The sequence below is a fragment of the Canis lupus genome, unplaced genomic scaffold, assembly GCF_011100685.1.
Source record: "Canis lupus familiaris isolate Mischka breed German Shepherd unplaced genomic scaffold, alternate assembly UU_Cfam_GSD_1.0 chrUn_S723H886, whole genome shotgun sequence".
Classification (NCBI taxonomy): domain Eukaryota; kingdom Metazoa; phylum Chordata; class Mammalia; order Carnivora; family Canidae; genus Canis; species Canis lupus.
The window spans coordinates 1-11,531 of record NW_023331673.1 but is presented as its reverse complement, the minus strand read 5'-3'; the positions used below and the strand labels follow the sequence as shown (position 1 = coordinate 11,531).

General features: G+C 48.0%; 1 long non-coding RNA gene across 1 annotated transcript; it reads right to left on the bottom strand.

Moving 5' to 3' along the window:
* Window positions 1-2,240: 2,240 nt before the first annotated feature.
* On the bottom strand, window positions 2,241-4,321 carry LOC119879387. Its single transcript, XR_005387485.1, has 3 exons — window positions 4,097-4,321; window positions 3,761-3,900; window positions 2,241-2,299 (listed from the first exon to the last, which is right to left on the bottom strand). It is a non-coding gene; the product is annotated as an uncharacterized LOC119879387 (long non-coding RNA).
* Between the last annotated feature and the right edge of the window lie 7,210 nt (window positions 4,322-11,531).

Sequence of the window (11,531 nt, the reverse complement as noted above, 5' to 3'; positions counted from 1 at the left end):
GAAGGCACAAGGAAATTACACGAAGACATAACCCAAAAGCCCACAGACCTCACTCCTGCTACATTACCTTCTCTCTCCTAGCCTGCATCTATGGCCTCCTAGGGATGTCTGCACTGTTAGTTGACTAGGAAAGTGAAAGCTGAAGCTTGGTTTACAGATAATATGCACGCACCATTCAAAAGTGGACAAATGTGGCACCACAGTCCCTTTCTGGGACATCCATGAAGGACAGTGGTGAAAGGAAATCTTCTGAGTGGGAACAATCAGGTGCAGCTAATTGTTCATTTTGCTTTGGAAGAAGTAGTCAGAAGTATGGTTTTGGGCTGTGGCCAACGGTTTAGCTGGATGGTTAGCAATTTGGAAGGAATATGATTAGAAAATTGGTGAGAAAGAGGTGTGGGGAGGAGAAATGTGGATAGACCTTTGAGTGTTCAATAAACATGAAGATATTTTTGGGAGGTACTGTACTGTGTGGGATCATTGATCTCAATTAGCAAGGGGAAATTGGGCTGCTACTACACGGTGGAAATAAGGCCAAGGGTGTCTGAAATACAAGTGAGCCTTTAGGATGACTTTTACTACTACCAGTTTCTGTGATTAAAGCTGATGGAAAACTACAATGATCCAATTCAGGCAGGAGTATTAATGATCCCCACACTTCAGAAATGAAGATTTGTGTAATCCGTCTGTCTAAGAAATCCACCTAAGCCCCACACATTATTAAAAAGCTCAAAATGGATATCAAGCATATGTATACTGTAAAACTATAAAACTCTTAGAAGATAAAATAGGAGGAATTCCTTGTGCCCTGGGTCTTGGTAAAGAGTTCTTAAACACGACAAAAAATGGGGCAGCTGGGTGGCTCAGTTAACGAAGCCTTGGACTTTGGCCCAGGTCATGATCTCAGGGTCCTGGGATTGAGCCCTGTGTGAGGCTCTGTGCTGAGCTGGGAGTCTGCTTGAGGATTCTCTCTCTCCCTTTGCAAACCCCCCCCCCATCTCTCTAAAATAAATAAATCTTTAAAAACAAAACAAACGAAAAATCCCAGGGCACCAAAAGCATGATCTGTAATAGGAAAAATTGGACTTCATAAAAATAAAATAATTTGTTCTCTGAAAGATTCTGTTAAAAAGATAAAAAGACAAGCTACATCCTGAGAGAATATTTACATGCTATATTATTTGACAAAGGAGTCTTATCTAGATTATGTGAAGAAGCCTGAGAACTCGATGTTTAAAAACCAAACAATCTAATTATAAAATGGACACCCAAAAAGAAAGACACAAAGAGAAATTTCACTGAATAAGATATACAAATGACAGATAAGCACATGAAAAGATGTTCAACGTCACTACCCTTTAGTAAAGTATTGAGACCATGATAAGGTATCACTACAAGCTATCAAAATAACTAAAATATAAGATAATGGCATATGCATGTTACCTCAAACTGGATTAAAGACCTAAATATAAGATCCCAAACTCCAAAACTCCTAGCAGAAAACACAGGGGAAAGCTTCATAACATTGGATTTGGCAGTGATTTCTGGGACGTGACACCAAAAGCAGAGGCAATAATAGCAAAGACAAATGGGACTACATCAAACTTTAAAACACTCATGCATCAAAGGGCACAATGGACAGAGTGAAAAAAGTCTATAGAATGGGAGAAAAGATTTATAAATCATTAAAGTGATAAGGGATTAATAATATAAGGAGTATGTAGACAACTCCTACAACTCAATAGAAAAAAATCAAGTAAGTTGGTTTAAAAAGGATTCAACAATATGAACTGACCTTTCTCCAAAGAAGATATACAAATGACCAACAAGTTTACAAAAAGATGCTCAACATCACTAATCATTAGAGAAATGCAAATCAAAACCACAGTTAAATATCACTCCACACCCATTAGGAAGAGTACTATCAAAAGATCAGAAAATAACAAGTGTTGACAAGGATGTGGAAAAATTAGAAGCTCTGGAAAACCACTATGGGAAACCGTGTGGCAGTTCCTCAAAAAAAAGCAAAAGTAGAACTACCGTGTAATTTATCAATTTCATTTCTGGGTATAATCCAAAAGAATCGAAAGCAGGTCTTGAGATATTTCCACACCCCTGTTCATAGCAGCATTATTCACAAAAGGTGAACACAAGGGGATCCCTGGGTGACTCAGCGGTTTAGCGCCTGCCTTTGGCCCAGGGTGTGATCCTGGAGTCCCAGAATCAAGTCCCGCGTCGGGCTCCTGGCATGGAGCCTGCTTCTCCCTCTGCCTGTGGCTCTGCCTCTCTCTCTCTATGTCTATCATGAATAAACAAATAAAATCTTTTTAAAAAAAGGTAAACACAAGAAATCCATGAATGGATGGAAGAATATACAGAGTGTGGTATATACATTTACTGGCATGTCATTCAACCTTAAAAGGCAATCCTGTCACACACTACAGAATGGACATTAAGCCTAGTATTATGAACCAGTCACAATATGACAAATATTATATGATTCCAGTTAATGAGGTATCTTAAGTAGCCAAATTCATAGCAATAGAAAGAATGGTGGTTACCAGATGTTGGGATTAAGGGGAGAAGGAGGGCATTGGTTAATAGGCATAGAATTTCAGATTTGAAAGATGGAAAAGTTTTGGAGATCCATTGCACAACAACATGAATATACTTAATACCTCTGAGTTATATGCTTATAAACAGTGAAGATGGTTGATTTTACATTATTTGTAGTGTACCATAATTTTTAAGAAGATAATCACATACTAAATATTGAGGAGGATGTACAGCAACTGGATTGCTCCTACACTGTGGTAGGATTGTAAATGTCCCAGCCACTTTGGAAAACAGTTTTGCAGTTACTTTAAACATTGACTATACCTGTATCACACAGTACATCAGTTGTGCTTCTGGGCATTTGTTTCAGAGAAATGAAAACTTATGTTTACACAAAGATTCGTATACAGTTGTTCAGAGTAATGCAAAACTCCCTAACCAGTACCCTAACCTGTACCCTAACCCTAACCCTAACCCGTACCCTAACCCCTAACCCGTACCCTAACCCCTAACCCGTACCCTAACACTAAACCTAACCCGTACCCTAACCCTAACCCGTACCCTAACCCGAACCCTAACCCGTGACCTAACCCTAACCCGTACCCTAATCCTAACCATAATCCTAACCCGTATCCTAACCCATACCCTAACCCTAACCCGTACCCTCCTTAACCCGTACCCTAACCCGTACCCTAACCCTAACCCCTAACCCTAACCCTAACCCTAACCCTAACCACTAACCCGTACCCTAACCCTAACCCGTATCCTAACCCTAACCCCTAACCCTAACCCTAACCTGTACCCTAATCCCTAACCCGTACCCTAACACCTAACCCGTACCCTAAACCTAGCCCTAACCCCTAGCCCAAACCCTAACCCATAACCCTAACCCTGCCTTCACCCCTTACCCTAAACTCTAACCCCATCCCCCACTCTATCTCTAACCGTATTCCCTCCCTCTATTCCCTAACCCTAAACCCTATAACCTATCTGTAACATTACCCTAATCCAGACCCTAAGTCAATTTCCTAGTCCCTAATACCTTACTTTAACTCCTACCTCTTGACCCTTACCCCATCCCTCACCCTCACCAGTAACTCGTACGCATAACCATGATCACTAATCCATATCATCTAAGCTAACCTTAACAACCTATTGCTCACCCTAAACCCTAACCCTATCTCAATTCTCCCCATTCACTTACCTTGTCGTTCTGAGTAGCCCTGCTGAGGTGGATGTGACTCTGAACAGCGCCTCCAGGGTCCTCCAGCGGGTCCTGAGGAAGCCGGACTCCTGTCATGGCGGACGTGGCCCCATGTCTTCCTGAGTCATAGACAGCGGGTCCTGAGGACGAGAGGGGTCCTGTCACTGTGGACTATGCCTCACATCCTCCGGAAGCCTCCCCGCGGGTCCTGAGGAGGCCGGGGCTCCTGTCAGCGTAGACGCTGCCCAACGTCATCCCGAAGACTCACCGCAGGTCCTGAGGAGGCCGGGGTTCCTGTCCCCATGGACACAGCCCCACGTCATCCCAAAAACTCACCGTGGGTCCTAAGGAGGCCGGGGCTCCTGTCAGGGAGGACGCGGCCCCACATCTTCCTGAAGTCTCACCGCGGGTCCTGAGGAGACCAGGCTCCTGTCAGCGAGGACGGGGCTCCACATCCTCTGGAAGCCTCACCGCGAGTCCTGAGGAGGCCAGGGCTCCTGTCACCGTGGAGGCAGCCCCACATGGTCCTGAAGCCTACCCACGGGTACTGAGGAGGCCGGGGCTCCTGTCAGCGTGGACGCGGCCCCACGTCCTCCTCAGGCCTCCAGAGCGCAGAGGGGCTCCTGTTACTGCTGGCTGACGAGGCCTACTGCGCATGTGCGCCCTTGACCCGGGCCTGGGTTCGGGCGCCCCCTGCGGGACGCTCAGGAGCTGAAGGAGGCCGTGCAGGAGGCGGCGTCCCCGCGCCCAGGGCCGGACCTGCCTCCTTCCAGGCTCCAGCTGAGACCTAGGAGCTTCAGAAACGTCGCGCTGAAATGGAGCCCAACACCCGGCTTCCCCAGAAATACTTAAGGACAATGAATTGGAACCCACAGGATGCGAAATGAAATGTGGACCAAACTTTTCCCACGTCCGCCAAGACTCACTCAACCCTCTTCCACTGTGGGCTGGACCGCGGGCTGGTGCAGCCGCCCTGGAAACAGTCAGGAGGCTCCTCAGGAAGTTACCGATAGACCTGCCCTGCGACCGGCAGGTGCACGGCCTGGAGCTCACTCCGAAGATACAGATGCAATGAAATGCCGGGACACCTGCGCCCCAATGTCTACAGCAGCCAGGTCCACAGTAGCCACACTGTGGGAGGAGCCTCGGTGCCTTCAGACAGATGATGGATAAAGAGGATGGGAGATAGATGATGGTCATAGAGAGAGGAACGGTACTCAGCTATCAAAGAGAAGGAAATCTTGCCATTTGCAATGACGCGGATAGAACTAGAGGGATCATGTTAAGTGAAATAAGTCAGTCGGGAAAGAGAATGACCGTGTGGTGTCATTCATAGGTGGGATTAAAGAAGCAAAGCAGATGAACTACTGTGAAGGGAAGGAAAGACAAATAAGATGAAAACAGATGCAGGAAATACAGACTCTTAATCATAGGAAACAAACTGAAGGTCGCTGGGGGGGGGGAGGGGTTAACGGGGGACGGGCACAAAGGAGGGCAGGTGATGTCACGAGCACTGCTGTTCTCTCCAACGGGTGAATCCCTGAATTCTACCTCTGAAAGTAGAATTATACTTTCGCTATAACGAAAACACTATACGTTAAATCATTGGGTTTAAATTAAATTAAGTTAAAAAATATCAGTTGTATCAGAGCACATTTCCTTCTGAACTCTCTGTTCTGCTCCTTCAGCTTATGCTGGAACCACCCCCTGTGGGTCTAAGTAGGTGCCACGCCTCGTTCATGGCCCAACCCAGGGCTAGAACTCAGGACCCCGAGATCAGGACCAGAGGTGAGGTCAGGAGTCGGATGCTTAACCGACAGAGCCAGCCGGGGGTCCGAGAACCACACTGCTTTATCCTGTGTCTCTGTGACATCGTTTGAAATAGGAAAGTGCTGCGTCCCACTCTATCCTGCTTTTCCAATCCTGATTTGCTGTCCGGGGTCATTTGTGGGGGCTGACGGATGTTAGGTTTTTTTTTTTTTTTCCTATTTCTAGGATCTACCACCATGATTTTGATAGGAATGACATTGAAACCGAGGGTGGCTTCAGGAACTGCGGACATTTTCACAAGATGAGGCTCCCACCCCACGAGCCCAGGACGACCTCCCAGAGCCTGGTACGGCTCAGTGCACAAGTCTTGTGCTCCTTTGGTTCAGTCTCATTATTTATTCTCTGTGATGCTCCTGAGAAGGGAGTCACGTCCTTCATTTCCTTCCTGAGTGCTCATTGTCGGGACACAGCAAGGCTACTGAGCTCTGTAGGTTCAGTTGGTGTCCCGTGAATTTACTGAATTCAATCATTAGTTCTAACAGGTTTTGGTGTGGGCTCTCGGGTTTCCTGTTTCTAGTACCGAGTCTTCAGCAAGTAGGGACAGTGTGACGTCCCTCTTCCAGGTGTGAAACCTTTGCTGTTTCCTGTCTGTTGACTACATTAGGACTTCCAGTGCTGAGAGGGGACCTCCTTGGCTTGTTCCTACTCTTAGGGGAGATGATTTCAGGTTTTCACCCTTGAAGATGATGTCAGCTTCCTAGCGGCCTTTATTCTGTTGATAGACATTTCCTCAAAACCCACTATGCTTTTGATGCTGTATTTTGTCAAATGTTTTTTCTGCAACTCTTGAGAGGATTGTATGCTTTTTGTCCTTTCTCTCGTTTTTCTTTTTTTTAAGATTTTATTTATATATCCTTGAGAGACACAGAGACACAGAGAGAGAAAGGCAGAGACACTGGCAGAGGGAGAAGGCGGCTCCATGTAGGGAACCCGACATGGGACTCGATCCCAGGACTCCAGGATCACGCCCTGGGCTGAAGGCAGGCGCTAAACTGCTGAACCACCCGGGGCTGCCCCACGTCCTTTCTCTGGTTAATGTGATGGATCCTGCTGACTGATGGACAGAGGGGCCGTGGGTAGGACACGGGCGACATAGATGAACAATAGTAACAGCTATAAGCGTCTGGTTCGTAAATAAAATAAGTCACAGAAATTTAGAAAATACAGCCTAGGGAATAGAGTCAGTACTGTTCTGACAACTTTGTACGGGGACAGACGGTGACGCCGCTTCTCGTGGGGGGAGCTGAGTAAGGCACAGAATTGTCAAGTCACTAGTTGTAGCCCTGAAAATATTGTCGCATTGTGTGTTGACTGTACTTCAGTAAATATCAAGGAAAAGGGGTTTCTGGTAGGACTCCCGGTGGGTCCGTGAAAGGCATTTACACGGTCGTTACACACACGAAGGCACCTCTGCAGAGGGGATAAAGATGCTCACGTGTCTTCATGTTAATTTTTAGAAAATTTACTTGAGAGAGGGTGTGGTAGGGAGGGGCAGAGGGAGAGGGGGAACCTGGAGCGGACTCCTCACCCAACGGAGCCCGAGCCCCACGCGAGGCTCCATGCCACAACCTCGAGATCCTGACCTGAGCCAAATTAAAGAGTAGACGTGGAACCGACTGAACCACCCAGGAGCCCCTCAAATGTTAAGTGTGACCCCATGCTGTGAACTCTGGGGGTCGGGGGGACATCTGTGACCCCCAGTCTGCCTAGAATGGTGGGAGGCCTGCAGGGCCCAAGGATGGGAACTGAGGATGTGGGAGGGTGCCTGCATCCCCTTCCCACCTGGTGTGGGGACAGGACCCTCCCCCAGGACCCTCGGCCTTCAGGGTGAAGGGCTAAGTGCTGATTGGACCCCGCCTGCCCACAGTGATGATGCGGGACCCCACTGTGGGCGGAAATGTGCAGCCCCCGGGTTCCACCGCTGCCTGGCGCTCACTGTGCTTCTGCAGACCTTCGGAAGCACTCGTGCTTTGGATCTGGCTCACAGCGACCCGACTCTCCTGCTCTCCCCAGTAGCTCAGTACTCCCACTCTCCTCAGTACCCCCACTCTCCCCAGTATCCCCACTCTCCCCAGTACTCACACTCACCCCAGTACCCCAACTCTCCCACTCTCCCCAGTACTCCCACTCTCCCCAGTACCCCAACTCTCCCCAGTACCCCAGAACTCCCACTCTCCCCAGTTCCCCAACTCTCCCACTCTCCCCAGTACACGGTGCATAAAGAGGAGGCACTCACACAGTGACAGGTCACAGGTGAGTGGCCCCTGATGCCTGCTCCCCGTGGACCACTCTGGGGCCTGTGTGTCTGGGTGGGGGCGTTGGCCTCCTGGGCTGGGGTCCAAAACACCCCGACCCCAATGAGATGACCTTGAGCAGCTCCTGCAGCCCTTCCACAGCCCCACGGGGTGAGGGCGGCCCCCTAAGGCCCTGTCCAGGGAAGGAGGCTGCAGTCGGAGTTCGGCAGCTCCCCCGGGACACCCGCTCCCCTGTAAGGCCTGTGCTATGCAGGGAGACACAATACGTGACCTTTCCAGCCCGTCCTAGATGCAAGGACCCCGACAGGGATGACACCCCCCCCCCCCCCCCGCCCCACTCTGTGGTGAGGGGAGGACGGTCAGGGCCTGCTGGGTCCCCCTGACCGGTGAGCAGGCTTGCTCTTCACGCACTGGAGTGCGGGCAGAGTCCCTCGTGCTCCCCCCAGACCCCCCCTCAGGCTATTCACGCATCATTGCCCTCAGGGTGGGGAGTTTGGTCGCACTCTTGCTGGCATCAGGTTTTAATTTTGATGAAGTCTAGTCCGTTGCTTTCTCCCCTCGGTCGTTGTGCTTGTGGAATCTAAGAGAAACCTTCGATATCCCCCGGGCTGGGAGACATCACCCCGAGCATCAGATCGGCAGTTCGCCAGAGCCTCCTGGGTCCCCCGCCCGTGTGCTCCTGATACCGGGGTGGGAGCGCTCTGTGATCCCAGCGTGACGGCGTGTCCTGGGACAGTGGCTGGGAAGGTGGACTGTAGGTGGGCGAGTGACAGACAGGCAGTGAGGGGCCCATGTGTGATGTTCCAGCCAAGCCTGTGCCCCTCAGGGCTATGGGGTTGTCTCCGGCTCCGGTCAGACGGAGGGGGACCTGCCCACGGGGAGCACCCGGACGCATGTGTCCTCAGAAGGTTTTCATGTGCCGTCATTCTTGGATGTGTTTGGATTGCAGCACCATGCAGGAGGACTCGGAGAACTTACTGGCCTTGGGAAGGGCCAATATCGTGGCCCAGTACCATCAGGTGAGGCCCAGAAGGGACCATAGACAATACACACCCACGACAAGGGAGACCATACCTGCAAGGCAGGGGGAGGCCCAGGAGAGGATCAGAGCCAAGGATGAGTCAGGTCAGCCCAGACAAGGACCATAGTCACCAGGAACAACTGAGACCTTGGGGATGGTACTGGTGTCAGTAGCAACTAAGGGTCCATCCTGGATGTTAGTCATTGGTAGCTGAGGAGCCCAGTCACCAGGTACAGTGAGGCCTGAGTGGGGACCACAGTCACCAGGTCCAGATGAAGTCCACAGCTACCATGTCCAGGTGAGGCCCAGGTGGGGACCAGAGTCACCAGGTCCAGGTGAGGTGAAGGTGGAGACCACAGTCACCAGGTCCCGGTGAAGCCAAGGTGGGGACTACAGTAGCCAGGTCCACATGAGGCCCAGATGGGGACCAGAGTCGCTAGGCTCAGGTGAGGCCCAGTTGGGGACTAGAGTCACCAGGTCTGGGTGAGGCCCAGGTGGGAACTACAGTCACCAGGTCCAAGTGAGGCCCAGGTGGGAACCGCCTTGATAGAAATGCGAACTCTTCTCATTGTAGCGTTCCAACTCTCTTTAAATCTCAGGCCAAATTCATAAGTTTTCAGGATGATTTGAAAGTTAGCTAGGTAATTTGGTGGGGACAGGTGACGTGGGGACCCTACTCTTCGACTGTCTTGCCCTTCTGACAGGAATATTTTTAGCAGTGAACAGTAAAGTCTGTTTATTAAAAGTTGTTATTGATTTGTGCAAACAAATTTCTGTAGGCTTAAAGCAACTGTGAATCACACATATCCACACTGGCTAGAAAAATTTTTTAACCTGAGTTTCTAGATCATTTTCATTATGTGAGTGATTTCTTTCTAAAACTAATTACCAAAGGAAGTAGGGCAATGTGACAAGAGAAATAGCCAAACAACATGAGAAAAAAGAAACAAACATATGGTTCTTGGTTTTTCTCTTGCTGATATGATGAATCACATTGATTGTTTTACGGGTGTTGAACCAGCCTTGTGTCCCAGGGATAAATCCTACTTGGTCACGGTGAATAATTTTCTTAATGTACTGTTGGATCCTATTGGCCAGTATCTTGTTGAGAATTTTTGCATCCATGTTCATCAGGGATATTGGTCTGTAATTCTCCTTTTTGGTGGGGTCTTTGTCTGGTTTTGGAATTAAGGTGATGCTGGCCTCATAGAACGAATTTGGAAGTACTCCATCTCTTTCTATCTTTCCAAACAGCTTTAGGAGAATAAGTATGATTTCTTCTTTAAACGTTTGATAGAATTCCCCTGGGAAGCCATCTGGCCCTGGACTCTTGTGTCTTGGGAGGTTTTTGATGACTGCTTCAATTTCAGCCCTGGTTATTGGCCTGTTCAGGTTTTCTATTTCTTCCTGTTCCAGTTTTGGGTAGTTTGTTGGCTTTCCAGGAATGCGTCTATTTCTTCTAGATTGCCTAATTTATTGGCGTATAGCTGTTCATAATATGTTTTTAAAATCGTTTGTATTTCCTTGGTGTTGGTAGTGATCTCTCCTTTCTCATTCATGATTTTAGAACCATATGATCCTCTCATTGGATGCAGAGAAAGCATTTGACAAAATACAGCATCCATTCCTGATCAAAAACTCTTCAGAGTGTAGGGATAGAGGGAACATTCCTCGACATCTAAAAGCCATCTATGAAAAGCCCACAGCAAATATCATTCTCAATGGGGAAGCACTGGGAGCCTTTCCCTAAGATCAGGAACAAGACAGGGATGTCCACTCTCACCACTGGTATTCAAACATAGTACTCGGAAGTCCTATGCCTCAGCAATCAGACAACAAAGGACTTAAAGGCATTCAAATTGCAAAAAGAAGTGCAAACTCTCCCTCTTCGCCAATGACTGATACTCTACATAGAAAACCCAAAAGTCTCCACCCCAAGATTCTAGAACTCATACAGCAATTTCGGTAGCGTGCAGGATACAAAATCAATTCCCAGAATCAGTGCATTTCTATACACTAACAATGAGACTGAAGAAAGAGAAATTAAGGAGTCAATCCCATTTACAATTGCACCCAAAAGCATAAGATACCTAGGAATAAACCTAACCAAAGATGTAAAGGATCTATACCCTCAAAACTAGAGAACACTTCTGAAAGAAATTGAGGAAGACACAAAGAGATGGAAAAATATTCCATGCTCATGGATTGGCAGAATTAATATTGTGAAAATGTCAATGTTACCCAGGGCAATATACACGTTTAATGCAATCCCTATCAAAATACCATGGACTTTCTTCAGAGAGTTAGAACAAATTATTTTAAGATTTGTGTGGAATCAGAAAAGACCCCGAATAGCCAGGGGAATTTTAAAAAAGAAAACCATATCTGGGGGCATCACAATGCCAGATTTCAGGTTGTACTACAAAGCTGTGGTCATCAAGACAGTGTGGTACTGGCACAAAAACAGACACATAGATCAGTAGAACAGAATAGAGAATCCAGAAGTGGACCCTGAACTTTATGGTCAACTAATATTCGATAAAGGAGGAAAGACTATCCATTGGAAGAAAGACAGTCTCTTCAATAAATGGTGCTGGGAAAATTGGACATCCACATGCAGAAGAATGAAACTAGACCACTCTCTTTCACCATACACAAATAAACT